This window comes from Pan troglodytes, chromosome 8 (assembly GCF_028858775.2).
Source record: "Pan troglodytes isolate AG18354 chromosome 8, NHGRI_mPanTro3-v2.0_pri, whole genome shotgun sequence".
In the NCBI taxonomy this organism is placed as follows: Eukaryota; Metazoa; Chordata; class Mammalia; order Primates; family Hominidae; genus Pan; species Pan troglodytes.
Genome location: NC_072406.2, coordinates 96,455,424 through 96,471,413, shown reverse-complemented (window position 1 = coordinate 96,471,413; position 15,990 = coordinate 96,455,424). Strand labels below are relative to the sequence as shown.

Here is a 15,990-nt window from a genome sequence, read left to right as displayed (position 1 = left end):
GAGCCCAGTTTTAGCAAAAATTCTGCTGAGGCAGTTTATTGGGAATCCCCCCTGCCCTTGATATCTAATCAGGTCTCTCTCCCCTATCCCAAGTTCCCCATAGTAATTCTCTGTCCTCTGCCTCACCGGGCCCACTGGCTATAAATCCCCACTTGTCCCTGTTTGTATTTGAAGTTGAGTTCCATCTCTCTCCCTGTCCCCTTCTGTTTGGGCTGCTATAACAAAATATCATCAACCAGAAGGCTTATAAGCGACAGAAATTTCTCTCTCACAGTTCAGAAGGCTCAGAAGTCCATGGTCAGGACATCAGCAGATTCAGTGTCTGGTAAGGGCCAATTTTCTGGTTCGTGGATGATGCTTCCTGGCTGTGTCCTCATATGATGGAAAGGTTGAGGGGTCTCTCCCAATGCCTCTTTTAGAAGGGCACTGATCTCGTTCATGAGGGCTCTGGCCTATGACATAATCATCCCTTAAAGTGCCCACCTCCTAATTCCTTCATCTTGGAAGTGAAGTTTCAACTTATGAATTTGAGGGAGACACAAACATTGAGACCATAGCACTTACCTATTGCAATGCTCTTAAATAAACTGTCTTGCCATTTTTAACAAGTGTTTGGTGAATAATTTCTCTTTAATAATACAGACCCTATACCTAAGGCCAGTAACTATAAGGACTTTATAATACTCCAGAGTCAGACTCAATTTCTCATCTGGCTGCTGCCTCCTGTGTTCCTACAGCAATCTGAAGTACTGAAGTCAAAAACAGCACATGGGCCTTGCAGCATCTGGGGTGCAGCAAGCAGGGTGAAGGGGGAGACTGCCTTAGAATGGAGGGTGGCAGCTCCAAGGAATGGGAAAGCTTCTCAATCCCTTTGGTCTAAGTGGGAAAACAAAAGAGCTGGCAGCAATCTGGGGTGAGTTAGGGCCCAGGAGCTAAAAAGCAGGCCGGTTTCATGATAACGAGCTTCTTTTTTGTGTAGGATGACTGTAGCAAGTTTATCTGCAAGACCCACAGGGACCTCAGCAATGACACATTGTGGGGTAGATTGGAAAGCCAGATTAGGTAATCACAGAGCTGGAGCACCTCTCTAAGAACCAGCTGGGGCTCTGCAGGGGTGTGACAAGTGCTCATCCGGATGAGGGACTCACAGAGACAACTGGCACATTAAACAGATTGCACTGTCATCTTCCTGACAGCACGCCCACAAAGGACCATGCTCAGCTGTCATCTTCAAGTGTGGGAGCAGCTTCCCTCCAAGCCCTGGGCAAGAGGCCACAAGATCCAGGTGGGGACCCAGCCTCAGACAAGTGTCCAGTAGTGGAAACTAGTAGGAAACCAGGACAGATGGACAGGGACAACAGGGCAGAGAAGGTGAGGCCTGAGGCTTGGTGGGTACCCCAAAAGAGGTTTGGCTTGGTACAGATCATGAGTTGAGGCCATGATATCCTCCTGTCTGGTAAGGAATGGTTCCAGACATGGCTGGGGTTGCTGCTTCTGAGGAGTGTCATGAAGACTGCAACAGGGAAGGCTTGGGGCCCTGAGGCCAAGTCCGTCATGTCATTCCAGCTCCCCTTCAGGGAATATGGAGATACACTAAAGGAATGTCTCTCTTTTATTGTTGAAAATGTGCACCCTTTCCTTCAGTGGCCTGCATCGCTGCACAGAAATAATAATAATAATAAAACTACCTAAAGTTTATTGAATAATTTCCTTAGGGAAAGCACATGACATACATAATTGCATGTAAACAACCTTATAGTTCCCATTTTAAAGCTACAAAACCCGCCGGGCACAGTGGCTCACCCCTGTAATCCCAGCACTTTAGGAGGCCGAGGCAGGTGTATCATGAGGTCAGGAGTTCAAGACCAGCCTGGCCAACATAATGAAACCCCCTCTCTACTAAAAATACAAAAATTAGCCAGGCATGGTGGCGGGCGCCTGTAATCCCAGCTACTCGGGAGGCTGAGGCAGAGAATTGCTTGAACCTGGGAGGCAGAGGTTGCAGTGAGCCGAGATTGCGCCACTGCACTCCAGCCTGGGCAACAGAGCGAGACGCCATCTCAAAACAAAAACAACAACAGAAAAAAAACCCTGAGGCTTATGGAGTTAGTGCCCCCAAATAACACAGCTGAAAACTTAAGTTTAGCACAGTGAAAACTTAATGCGAATGTAGACAATCTGAGTCAATACTTAACCACCATGTTATTATCTTAGCATAAAAGTTCATTCTAAAGTATGCTGACCTGACCACATCTCAGGCATACTGAGATTACTGACAATAGCTTTAGGACCAAATGACCAGGAGCCTAAATTTGCCTCTGCTATTTCCTGGCTGAGTGACCTCAACATGCACTGCTTATTGGCAATAAGAGTCAGATTCTTCATCTATAAAATGAGGATGGCAATGTATGTGGTATGTAGTAATCATCCGATATGATTACTTTCTGGTTTGAAACCCATCTTGAAGCCAGGCCTGAGATGTGGTCAGGTGAGGGCCCCATTCTGTTCATTGGGGACCTTACCACACACAAGGGGATCCCTAGGTTGGCATAGTCATTTCCTCAGGACATTACCAGCCTAAGTCCTCATCTTCTGGAACAGTCTCACTTTCTCCCACTGAGTAGGAATGTAGCTATTTGTATTCTCTTTCTAGAAGCAAGAGGACCTCTTCTGAAGGGTGAAGAGGAGGTATGAAGACATCAGCATCACCTGGATTCAAAGAAGAGAACTGACCATAATAAATTAGAAAACAATTTGTATTACCTGCTTCAAATACTCTTTAGTTTTTAGACAGGTTGATAGTCCAAAGTGTTGTTGACGTTTTGGAAATAGTAGCATCCAAAGCGTGTAAGGAGCTGGGCTTTAGAATGAAAGATCTAGAATTAAATTCTTTTCCCACTGCTGATTAGCTGGGTGGCCTTCAGGGAGTTGCTTAAATTCTCCATGCCTCAGGTTCTTTGTCAGTAAGGAAAATGCTGCATGGGGTTGTGACTAAAAACAAAATGATGTTTATAAAGCAACTATCCTGGTGATGAACACAGAATGCAAGTTCTATCAATGTCCATTCTTTTCTTCTTCTTTGTTAAAAAGGTATATGTGTGTAAAGACAACTCACATCAGGCTAGAAAGCCTTGGTTGATTGAAGTTTCATTTCATTTTAAGAGATTTCTTTTTCCTGGGGATCTCCAACTCTGCTAGAAAGCTTATAAGTCCACATGTTGCTGGTGGGCTGAAGTCAGAGCCCTTCTAAGGACACCAGTGGGATCATTCAGCACTAGGACTAGGACAGCACTGGCTCTCTAGGTTTCCCTGTTCCAATTCTGTGGCACAACTTCTGGCCATGGTGCTGAAAGACACTTTTCTTGATTCCCTAACTACTTTCCCTTCTCTCCACTTCATTCAGTCACAGGGTGGCTCATGGTCTTGTGGGCAGCCTGGGCTGGCCCCTGGTGAGTCCCCATACATAAGCCTCACAGCTCTTCACTGGAGCCTTTTGCCCAACTTAGGAAGACGAAGAATTGAGGTTGGAAAATAGGAGACAGGTCAGTTCCAACAATTTCTGATTCAGTGTTCATTCTAATGAACAGCTCCCTGCTCAGAAATGTAATAACAATGCTGATAGTTAGCATTCATTTAGTCCCTACTGCTTTGCCTGTATTATTAAATTAAGTAATGATATCTTATAAGCAACTCTGGCCTGATATATAATAAGTACTTATAACTGTTGTTTTTGCTATTGTTATTTTCATTTAATTCTCTCAAATCTCTGATGAGCAGAAATTGCCATCCTCATTTGACAGATGAAGAATCTGACACTTATTGCCAATAAGCAGTACCTATTGAGGTCACTCAGCCAGAAAACAGCACAGGCAAAATTAGGTTCCTGGTCATTTGGTCCTAAAGCTATTGTCAAAACATTACACTACCTCTGAAGATCCTTCTGGCCAAACAGGCAGAGGTCAGTATGATTACTTGACCCAATCTATTTCTTCTGAGCTCAATTCAGTGGTGCGTTGGGGCTCATATGAGCTTGCAAGAACCAATTGTGTGCATTTCTTCCCAACTCTGTGTTGGTAGCATGATGTCAACCAGTGGGAATATTTGCACCACACAACTAGGTAAACACTGCAAATCAGGGCTTTCTAAATTTTTCTGGAGATATGGATTAGCAGTACTTAACTAGCCAGGATTATTAAAATAAGACATGGGTAATGTCAAGGACTATCATATATGCCTGTGGATTTTAGTCTATGGTTTTCTGACTACATATATACCATGAGAGAGAAATGGGATTCAACACAATTGGTGTTATTTATTTCTGCATAACAAATTACTCTGAAATTCAGTGACTTAAATAACAATAAATATGTATTATCTCTCAGAGTTTCTTCGGGCCAGGAATTTGGAAGAGACTTAGTTGGCTCTGTTGGATGGTTCTGGCTTGGAGTCTCTTATGAAATAGCAGGCAAAATGCCAGCTGGGCCTCCAGTCACCTGAACAAAGTTGTGCCACTCACATGGTCGGCAAATTCATGGTGGCTATTGTCAGGAAGCCTCAAGTCCTGATCACATGGACTTCACAGAGGGCCACTTGAATGTTTTCACAATGTGAAAAGATAAACAACAGCCTTCTCCAGGGTGAATAATCTGAGAGAGCGAGGTAAAAGCTGCAACATCTTTTATGAACATCAAATTCTGCCATTTCCACAATATCCTACTGGTCACATATCAGCCCTATTCTGTGCAAGAGATAACTACACAAGGGCATGAATAGCAGGAGATGAGAATCGTTGGAGGAATCTTGAAAGCTGACTACCATGATTGTACAGAGAAATTGTGATTCCTTCATCCTTCAGGGCTGACAGCAAATAATTTTCTCCTAAATCCCATGCCACTTGCCTGACAGCTGTAGCACAAAGTTTTTTTCCTAAGCAATGAAGAATGATGGCTATTGGATAAGAAAACAAATGACAGTGTCTACCCCAACATTATACACTCCCCAGATAAGAAACTCTTCTTGTACTCACCATACAATTAGCCTCTACATGTTTGCTCTCAGCTTATTAACCAGAATAAATTCCTCTTGTGTCTTTTTTGCTTGGTTTGCACAAGCCATCTTTGTGTCTCTCTGATTGAATAGACATCCTTTTCATGGGGTGGGGCTGAAACCAAGAATTAATCTCTGGGCATTGAGTAAAGGGGAAAATGAAGCTGATACAGAAAATTAAGTTAGTTTCTTTGGCTCTGAGAAGATAAGGGCAGATGATGCCTCTATCCCAATTGGCCTGATCACAGGTGCATTATTCTGAAGCTGCTGCTTGCTGAGTTAGTGTCCAGGCTGAAGGAGAATGTGTATGACTCCTCTAAAGGCAGTTGTCTCTGGAAGTATCTGAAACATTTTAGTACAGTGTACAGTGAAGGACAGAGAGGGGAAAGCCGTTTTACAACACAAAGTGTTTATGATTATTAACATTTGATTTCTTCATAATTTAAATGGTGCAGTAAGTTCAAAAAAAGAAAAATATTGTTGCCTTGACTTAGCAGATTGTGTTTTTCACTCAAAACTTTAGTATGAAGAGCTCAAAATAGTAACTAGTTAACACATCTTCACCTTGTAAAAAGGTTTGGATAAAGCAGACACTACGAACTCTCATCCTTATTCCTTCTAACCTCCAAATTGAATGTGCATAAATCCAAGGGTTCTCAAATAGAAAACATATGTTTCTTATAACTGAGATAGCTGAGTCTGGGATAAAATGCTTTGAATGTAGCATTTCTTATTAATTAGATTAATTGTCAGGTCCACCTATAATCTGTGTTTTGTGTAGAAAATCACACCAAGCCCAAGGCATGCCAGACTTACCTGAACCATTTGTGATGGAATCACCAGATAAGCAGATTAAAGAACTACTCAGACTGTGGTATCTGGACTTCTGAAAGATACATGATGAATGCCTTATTACCAGTAGGACAAAAGTGAGGAATGGGGGCTGGATAGCAATATTTTAGAGAGACTCATATAATTGGTTGTCTTGAAGGGGTCCCAAATGACAATCTCTATTGACCTGAAGTGAGTTTCCCTTTCTTCCTCCTAGAATAATTAATATATTCTTGTCAAAATTCTTACCTGTAGTAGTCAGGGTTCAATTAGAGAAGCAAACCACTGGGATATCACATATACTAGTGCTTTGTTAGTAGGATTCGACCTTACATAGGCTGGTAAGATATTTAACCACCTTAGAAGCTGGTTAAATAGTCTCTATAGGGCTGTCGTCTTCATATCTGATGCTGAACCATGAAGTCCTCAGGGCAGGCTGGGAAGGGAAGGGAAGATGATTGCAAAGTGGTAGAGAGCAAGGACAAGCTGGAGATGACAAGCATGAGCTGAAATGAAAACAGAAGGACTGGAACCCATGTTAGTATTTCACTGCCTCCAATTTTAAATATATGGTGTCTTGCAAGAAAAGCAGATAAACACATAACTTACCCATGAGTGGAGAAGCTGAAGTACAAATTCAGGGGAGGATGGAGCAGCTGCAAGCCTGGCTGGCATCCCATGCCAACAAGGTGACCCAGTAGATAAGTGACAAGGTGACTGAGCTGCCTGGTGCTCTTGCATAGAATTTTCAAGTGTTAGAAAAATGTCTCCATGCCTTGCAATTTGTCTCTTGTGGCCAAGCCTAACTGGAAACAAACAGGAAAGGGATTCTAGGAAATCTGCTTCCACCTAGCCAAGCTGACATGTTACTAAGCCACCACATCACTTCACAGGCTAAAGCATTAGGTTCCTGGTGCAAGGTCCTGCTCTTCGCCCTATCAGCTGTCCATAAATCTGATGACTTCAGCATTCAATATCTGCGACTCTTGTTTCCTTGACCTCCTTATTACCAGTGAACTCCTTGTCCACTCCACCTCACCCATGACTTGCATAGTCATCCTTGACCTCGTGTCCCCTCCAAGATGGTCCCTCTTCATAGTCTAATTAAAATTTCATTCTCCCTGACTGCTCCTTTCCAACCAGCTTGCATGCTCACTTACCCCACTCTGTGTTTTTACTTCATTAGGATTTCTAGTCTGTTGACTCTTGCTTTCATCCAAAGCATCACCTCTTTCTCTTCATTATCCTCCTCAGTCAGACTAGATTCTCAACACTGTCACTTTAATGGCCCTAAACCTTATTTTTCTTTTTTTCTTTTCTCCTGGTCATCAACGAAACCCCACCTCTGGATGACCCCACATAATTTCCTCTCAAGGCCTTACCTGAGCAGCCAAGAAGTGCTAGAGGAACTTAAACAACAGGACTATAATCACTTATCTCAAATGGTCATGGCTACTGTCCCGAGCTTCTCCTACTACACTCTCCAGTCAACTTATATTTTTATATGAAACAAAATATATAATTGTATTAATTTATGTGTGGAAAAACAATTATAGATTCACATGCAGCTGTAAGAAATAATACAGAGATCCAGGCAGGGCGCAATGGCTCCTGTCTGTAATCCCAGCACTTTGGGAGGCTGAGGTGGGCGAATCACTTGAAGTCAGGAGTTCGAGACCAGCCTGGCCAATATGGTGAAACAAACCCCATCTGTACTAAAAATACAAAAATTAGCTGAATGTGGTGGTGCATGCCTGTAGTCCCAGCTACTTGGGAGGCTGAGACAGGAGAATGGCCTGAATCCAGGAGGCGGAGGTTGCAGTGGCCCAAGATCGCACCATTGCACTCCAGCCTGGGCGACAGAGCAAATCTGTGTCTCAAAAAAAAAAAAAAAAAAAAAAAAAAAAAGAAAGAAAAATAATACAGAGATCCTTTGCATAGTTTTCCCAGTTTCCTCTAATGGTAATATTTTACAGAATTATAGCATAATATGACAACAAGAATACTAACATGGATATAATTCACTGATCTTATGCAGATTTCCATTTTACTTGTCCTCATTTGTGTGTGTAAATTCTATACAATTTTATCATCTGTGTAGGTTCATGTATTCTTTATTGTAACAAAGATACTAAACAACTGTAACAGCACAAGGATTCATTATGTATTCTTTTATAGTCACCCCCACCTTCCTCCCACCCCTACTCCATCCCTAACTCCAGAAAAATCCTAATCTGTCTTCCATTTCTAAAATTTTATCATTTCACAAATGTTATATAAATGGACTCATTCAGTATGTAACCTTTTGTTACAGGGATTTTTTTCTCAGTATAAATTTCTGGAGATTCATCCAGGTTGTTGTGTATATCAATAGTTCATTATTTTTGATTACTGAATACTATTCCATGTATGTACATACTACAGTTTGTTTAATCATTTACCTTTTGAAGGACAGCTATGTTTATTCCACTGTGGGGCAAAAAGGCTATTATCAGCATTTGTGTATAGGTCTTTTTGTGTGAACAGAAGGCTTCATTTCTCTGGATTAAATGCCCGGAGGTGTACTAGGTGGTATGGTAGTTGCACTTTCAGTTTTTAAGAAACTATCAAGCTATCTTTCAGAGTGGCTGTACCATTTTACATGCCCACCAGCAACGTGTCAGTGGTGAATTTTCCTCATGTTCTCACTGGCATTAGATGTTGTCTCTGTTTGTATTTATTTATTTATTTATTTATAATGACTGGGTCTTACTATGTTGCCCAGGCTGGTCTCAAATTCCTGTGCTCAAACCATCCTCCTGCCTCAGCCTCCTAAAATTTTGGGATTACAGGCATGAGCCAACATGTGGGGCCTGTTTTTAATTTTAGTCATTTTGATAGCTATGTGAGGTTATCTCACTCTGGTTTTAATTTGCATTTTCTTAGTGGCTAATAAGGTTGAACATCTTTTCATGTGCTTATTTGCCATCTGTATATTCTCTTCAGTACAATATCTCTGCATGTATTTGCCCATTTTTAGTTGCATTGTTTTTAAAAAAAATTTTTTTTTATTATACTTTAAGTTTTAGGGTACATGTGCACATTGTGCAGGTTAGTTACATATGTATACATGTGCCATCCTGGTGCGCTGCACACACTAACTCGTCATCTAGCATTAGGTATATCTCCCAATGCTATCCCTCCCCCCTCCCCACACCCCACAACAGTCCCCAGAGTGTGATATTCCCCTTCCTGTGTCCATGTGATCTCATTGTTCAATTCCCACCTATGAGTGATAATATGCGGTGTTTGGTTTTTTGTTCTTGCGATAGTTTACTGAGAATGATGATTTCCAGTTTCATCCATGTCCCTACAAAGGACATGAACTCATCATTTTTTATGGCTGCATAGTATTCCATGGTGTATATGTGCCACATTTTCTTCATCCAGTCTATCATTGTTGGACATTTGGGTTGGTTCCAAGTCTTTGCTATTGTGAATAATGACGCAATAAACATACGTGTGCATGTGTCTTTATAGCAGCATGATTTATAGTCCTTTGGGTATATACCCAGTAATGGGATGGCTGGGTCAAATGGTATTTCTAGTTCTAGATCCCTGAGGAATCGCCACACTGACTTCCACAATGGTTGAACTAGTTTACAGTCCCACCAACAGTGTAAAAGTGTTCCTATTTCTCCACATCCTCTCCAGCACCTGTTGTTTCCTGACTTTTTAATGATTGCCATTCTAACTGGTGTGAGATGGTATCTCATTGTGGTTTTGATTTGCATTTCTCTGATGGCCAATGATGATGAGCATTTTTTCATGTGTTTTTTGGCTGCATAAATGTCTTCTTTTGAGAAGTGTCTGTTCATGTCCTTTGCCCACTTTTTGATGGGGTTGTTTGCTTTTTTCTTATAAATTTGTTTGAGTTCATTGTAGATTCTGGATATTAGCCCTTTGTCAGATGAGTAGGTTGCGAAAATTTTCTCCCATTTTGTAGGTTGCCTGTTCACTCTGATGGTAGTTTCTTTTGCTGTGCAGAAGCTCTTTAGTTTAATTAGATCCCATTTGTCAATTTTGGCTTTTGTTGCCATTGCTTTTGGTGTTTTGGACATGAAGTCCTTGCCCATGCCTATGTCCTGAATGGTAATGCCTAGGTTTTCTTCTAGGGTTTTTATGGTTTTAGGTCTAACGTTTAAGTCTTTAATCCATCTTGAAATGATTTTTGTATAAGGTGTAAGGAAGGGATCCAGTTTCAGCTTTCTACATATGGCTAGCCAGTTTTCCCAGCACCATTTATTAAATAGGGAATCCTTTCCCCATTGCTTGTTTTTCTCAGGTTTGTCAAAGATCAGATACTTGTAGATATGCATCGTTATTTCTGAGGGCTCTGTTCTGTTCCATTGATCTATATCTCTGTTTTGGTACCAGTACCATGCTGTTTTGGTTACAGTAGCCTTGTAGTATAGTTTGAAGTCAGGTAGTGTGATGCCTCCAGCTTTGTTCTTTTGGCTTAGGATGGCCTTGGCGATGCGGGCTCTTTTTTGGTTCCATATGAACTTTAAAGTAGTTTTTTCCAATTCTGTGAAGAAAGTAATTGGTAGCTTTATGGGGATGGCATTGAATCTGTAAATTACCTTGGGCAGTATGGCCATTTTCACGATATTGATTCTTCCTACCCGTGAGCATGGAATGTTCTTCCATTTGTTTGTATCCTCTTTTATATCCTTGAGCAGTGGTTTGTAGTTCTCCTTGAAGAGGTCCTTCACATCCCTTGTAAGTTGGATTCCTAGGTATTTTATTCTCTTTGAAGCAATTGTGAATGGGAGTTCACTCATGATTTGGCTCTCTGTTTGTCTGTTATTGGTGTATAAGAATGCTTGTGAGTTTTGTACATTGATTTTGTGTCCTGAGACTTTGCTGAAGTTGCTTATCAGCTTAAGGAGATTTTGGACTGAGACAATGGGGTTTTCTAGATATACAATCATGTCGTCTGCAAACAGACTTCATGTTTTCCTAATGAATTGACTTCCTCTTTTCCTAATTGAATACCCTTTATTTCCTTCTCCTGCCTAATTGCCCTGGCCAGAACTTCCAACACTATGTTGAATAGGAGTTGTGAGAGAGGGCATCCCTGTCTTGTGCCAGTTTTCAAAGGGAATGCTTCCAGTTTTTGCCCATTCAGTATGATATTGGCTGTGGGTTTGTCATAGATAGCTCTTATTATTTTGAAATACGTCCCATCAATACCTAATTTATTGAGAGTTTTTAGCATGAAGGGTTGTTGAATTTTGTCAAAGGCCTTTTCTGCATCTATTGAGATAATCATGTGGTTTTTGTCTTTGGCTCTGTTTATATGCTGGATTACATTTATTGATTTGCGTATGTTGAACCAGCCTTGCATCCCAGGGATGAAGCCCACTTGATCATGGTGGATAAGCTTTTTGATGGATTCATTTTGCCAGTGTTTTATTGAGGATTTTTGCATCAATGTTCATCAAGGATATTGGTCTAAAATTCTCTTTTTTGGTTGTGTCTCTGCCCAGCTTTGGTATCAGAATGATGCTGGCCTCATAAAATGAGTTAGGGAGGATTCCCTCTTTTTCTATTGATTGGAACAGTTTCAGAAGGAATGGTACCAATTCCTCCTTGTACCTCTGATAGAATTCGGCTGTGAATCCATCTGGTCCTGGACTCTTTTTGGTTGGTAAGCTATTGATTATTGCCACAATTTCAGCTCCTGTTACTGGTCTATTCTGAGATTCAACTTCTTCCTGGTTTAGTCTTGGGAGAGTGTATGTGTCGAGGAATTTATCCATTTCTTCTAGATTTTCTAGTTTATTTGCGTAGAGGTGTTTGTAGTATTCTCTGATGGTAGTTTGTATTTCTGTGGGATCAGTGGTGATATCCCCTTTATCATTTTTTATTGTGTCTATTTGATTCTTCTCTCTTTTCTTCTTTATTAATCTTGCTAGCAGTCTATCAATTTTGTTGATCCTTTCAAAAAACCAGCTCCTGGATTCATTAATTTTTTGAAGGGTTTTTTGTGTCTCTATTTCCTTCACTTCTGCTCTGATTTTAGTTATTTCTTGCCTTCTGCTAGCTTTTGAATGTGTTTGCTCTTGCTTTTCTAGTTCTTTTAATTGTGATGTTAGGGTGTCAATTTTGGATCCTTCCTGCTTTCTCTTGTGGGCATTTAGTGCTATAAATTTCCCTCTACACACTGCTTTGAATGTGTCCCAGAGATTCTGGTATGTTGTGTCTTTGTTCTCGTTGGTTTCAAAGAACATCTTTATTTCTGCCTTCATTTCGTTATGTACCCAGTAGTCATTCAGGAGCAGGTTGTTCAGTTTCCATGAAGTTGAGCAGTTTTGAGTGAGATTCTTAATCCTGAGTTCTAGTTTGATTGCACTGTGGTCTGAGAGACAGTTTGTTATAATCTCTGTTCTTTCACATTTGCTGAGGAGAGCTTTACTTCCAAGTATGTGGTCAATTTTGGAATAGGTGTGGTGTGGTGCTGAAAAAAATGTATATTCTGTTGATTTGGGGTGGAGAGTTCTGTAGATGTCTATTAGGTCCACTTGGTGCAGAGCTGAGTTCAATTCCTGGGTATCCTTGTTGACTTTCTGTCTCGTTGATCTGTCTAATGTTGACAGTGGGGTGTTAAAGTCTCCCATTATTAATGTGTGGGAGTCTAAGTCTCTTTGTAGGTCACTCAGGACTTGCTTTATGAATCTGGGTGCTCCTGTATTGGGTGCATATATATTTAGGATAGTTAGCTCTCCTTGTTGAATTGATCCCTTTACCATTATGTAATGGCCTTCTTTGTCTCTTTTGATCTTTGTTGGTTTAAAGTCTGTTTTATCAGAGACTAGGATTGCAACCCCTGCCTTTTTTTGTTTTCCATTTGCTTGGTAGATCTTCCTCCATCCTTTTATTTTGAGCCTATGTGTGTCTCTGCACGTGAGATCGGTTTCCTGAATACAGCACACTGATGGGTCTTGACTCTTTATCCAATTTGCCAGTCTGTGTCTTTTAATTGGAGCATTTAGTCCATTTACATTTAAAGTTAATATTGTTATGTGTGAATTTGATCCTGTCATTATGATGTTAGCTGGTTATTTTGCTTGTTAGTTGATGCAGTTTCTTCCTAGTCTCGATGGTCTTTACATTTTGGCATGATTTTGCAGCGGCTGGTACCGGTTGTTCCTTTCCATGTTTAGCGCTTCCTTCAGGAGCTCTTTTAGGGCAGGCCTGGTGGTCACAAAATCTCTCAGCATTTGCTTGTCTGTAAAGTATTTTATTTCTCCTTCACTTATGAAGCTTAGTTTGACTGGATATGAAATTCTGGGTTGAAAATTCTTTTCTTTAAGAATGTTGAATATTGGCCCCCACTCTCTTCTGGCTTGTAGGGTTTCTGCCGAGAGATCCGCTGTTAGTCTGATGGGCTTCCCTTTGAGGGTAACCCGACCTTTCTCTCTGGCTGCCCTTAACATTTTTTCCTTCATTTCAACTTTGGTGAATCTGACAATTATGTGTCTTGGAGTTGCTCTTCTCGAGGAGTATCTTTGTGGCGTTCTCTGTATTTCCTGAATCTGAATGTTGGCCTGCCTTGCTAGATTGGGGAAGTTCTCCTGGATAATATCCTGCAGAGTGTTTTCCAGCTTGGTTCCATTCTCCCCATCACTTTCAGGTACACCAATCATACGTAGGTTTGGTCTTTTCACATAGTCCCATATTTCTTGGAGGCTTTGTTCATTTCTTTTTATTGTTTTTTCTCTAAACTTCCCTTCTCTCTTCATTTCATCTTCCATTGCTGATAGCCTTTCTTCCAGTTGATCGCATCGGCTCCTGAGGCTTCTGCATTCTTCACATAGTTCTCGAGCCTTGGTTTTCAGCTCCATCAGCTCCTTTAAGCACTTCTCTGTATTGGTTATTCTAGTTATACATTCTTCTAAATTTTTTTCTAAGTTTTCAACTTCTTTGCCTTTGGTTTGAATGTCCTCCTGTAGCTCAGAGTAATTTGATCATCTGAAGCCTTCTTCTCTCAGCTCGTCAAAGTCATTCTCCATCCAGCTTTGTTCCGTTGCCGGTGAGGAACTGCGTTCCTTTGGAGGAGGAGAGGCGCTCTGCGTTTTAGAGTTTCCAGTTTTTCTGTTCTGTTTTTTCCCCATCTTTGTGGTTTTATCTACTTTTGGTCTTTGATGATGGTGATGTACAGATGGGTTTTCGGTGTGGATGTCCTTTCTGTTTGTTAGTTTTCCTTCTAACAGACAGGACCCTCAGCTGCAGGTCTGTTGGAATACCCTGCCGTGTGAGGTGTCAGTGTGCCCCTGCTGGGGGGTGCCTCCCAGTTAGGCTGCTCGGGGGTCAGGGGTCAGGGACCCACTTGAGGAGGCAGTCTGCCTGTTCTCAGATCTCCACCTGCGTGCTGGGAGAACCACTGCTCTCTTCAAAGCTGTCAGACAGGGACATTTAAGTCTGCAGAGGTTACTGCTGTCTTTTTGTTTGTCTGTGCCCTGCCCCCAGAGGTGGAGCCTACAGAGGCAGGCAGGCCTCCTTGAGCTGTGGTGGGCTCCGCCCAGTTCAAGCTTCCCGGCTGCTTTGTTTACCTAAGCAAGCCTGGGCAATGGCGGGCGCCCCTCCCCCAGCCTCGCTGCCGCCTTGCAGTTTGATCTCAGACTGCTGTGCTAGCAATCAACGAGACTCCGTGGGCGTAGGACCCTCCGAGCCAGGTGTGGGATATAATCTCGTGGTGCGCCGTTTTTTAAGCTGGTCCGAAAAGCGCAATATTCGGGTGGGAGTGACCCGATTTTCCAGGTGCGTCCGTCACCCCTTTCTTTGACTCGGAAAGGGAACTCCCTGACCCCTTGCACTTCCTTAGTGAGGCAATGCCTCGCCCTGCTTCGGCTCGCGCACGGTGCGCGCACCCACTGACCTGCGCCCACTGTTTGGCACTCCTTAGTGAGATGAACCCGGTACCTCAGATGGAAATGCAGAAATCACCCGTTTTCTGCGTCGCTCACGCTGGGAGCTGTAGACTGGAGCTGTTCCTATTCGGCCATCTTGGCTCCTCCCCCTAGTTGCATTATTTTTTAACAGTTGAGTCTTCAGGTTCTTTATATACTCTAGACACTAGCACTTTGTCAGACATATTGTTTCCAAATATTTTCTTCCATTCTGAAGCTTGTCTTTTCATCCTCATAACAGAGTCCTTTTGCAGATCAAAAGTTTTCAATTTGATGAAGAGCAATTTATCAGGTTTTCCTTTTATGGACTTATCCTTTTGGTATCAATTCTGAGAACACTCTTCCTGGCCCTCTGTTCTGTAGATTTTCTCCTAAGTTTTTTACTGAAAGTTGTATAGTTTTACATTTTGTATCTATATCCATGATCTATTTTGAGTTAATTTTTGTATAAGATGTAGGACATAGGTCAAGGTTTATTTTTGTTTGTTGTTTATTTATTTTTGCCTGTGGATTTCCATTTGTTGGAAAGATTATCCTTCCATTGAATCGCTTCTGCACCATTGTCAAAAACAGTTGGGCATGTTGGTATGGGTTTGTTTCTGGGTTCTCTGTGCTGTTCCACCGACCTGTGTGACTATCCTTCTGCCAAATTACACAGTCTTGGTTACTGTAGCTCTGTGTCTTAAAATTGAATACACAGATTTCTCCTTCTTTATTTTTCTTTTCCAAAAACTTTAAAGTAATCTTGCTTTTTTGCCTTTCTTATGAATTTGAAAATAATCTATAGCTACAAACATTTTGCTAGGATTTTAATAGTCATTGCTTTCTACCTGTATATCAATTTGGGGAGAATTAATATTTAACAGTGTTGAATAGTCCAGTTCATGAACATGATGTGTCTTTCTGTGTATTCGGATCTTCTTTGATTTCTTTCATCAGCATTGCATAGTTTTCAGTATACAAATCCTGTATATGCTATTTTATATTTGCATCTGAGTAGTTAATTTTCTTTGAGCAATTATAAGCGGTATTGTATTCTAATTTCAGTTTCCATGTGTTGCTAGTATACAGAAACAATTTGCTTTTTATATGTTTATCCTGCAGCCTGCATTGATGGTGACTTAATTCTGGGAGCTTATTTGTAAGATGCTTTGGGATT

The 15,990-nt window shown here is 41.4% G+C and overlaps 1 long non-coding RNA gene across 1 annotated transcript; it reads right to left on the bottom strand.

Moving 5' to 3' along the window:
- Positions 1-242: 242 nt before the first annotated feature.
- Positions 243-14,930, bottom strand: LOC134807106 (uncharacterized). The gene is made up of 6 exons (XR_010146742.1): positions 14,845-14,930; positions 6,487-6,683; positions 6,127-6,313; positions 5,863-5,932; positions 2,764-3,501; positions 243-1,656 (listed from the first exon to the last, which is right to left on the bottom strand). It is a non-coding gene; the product is annotated as an uncharacterized LOC134807106 (long non-coding RNA).
- Positions 14,931-15,990: the final 1,060 nt, after the last annotated feature.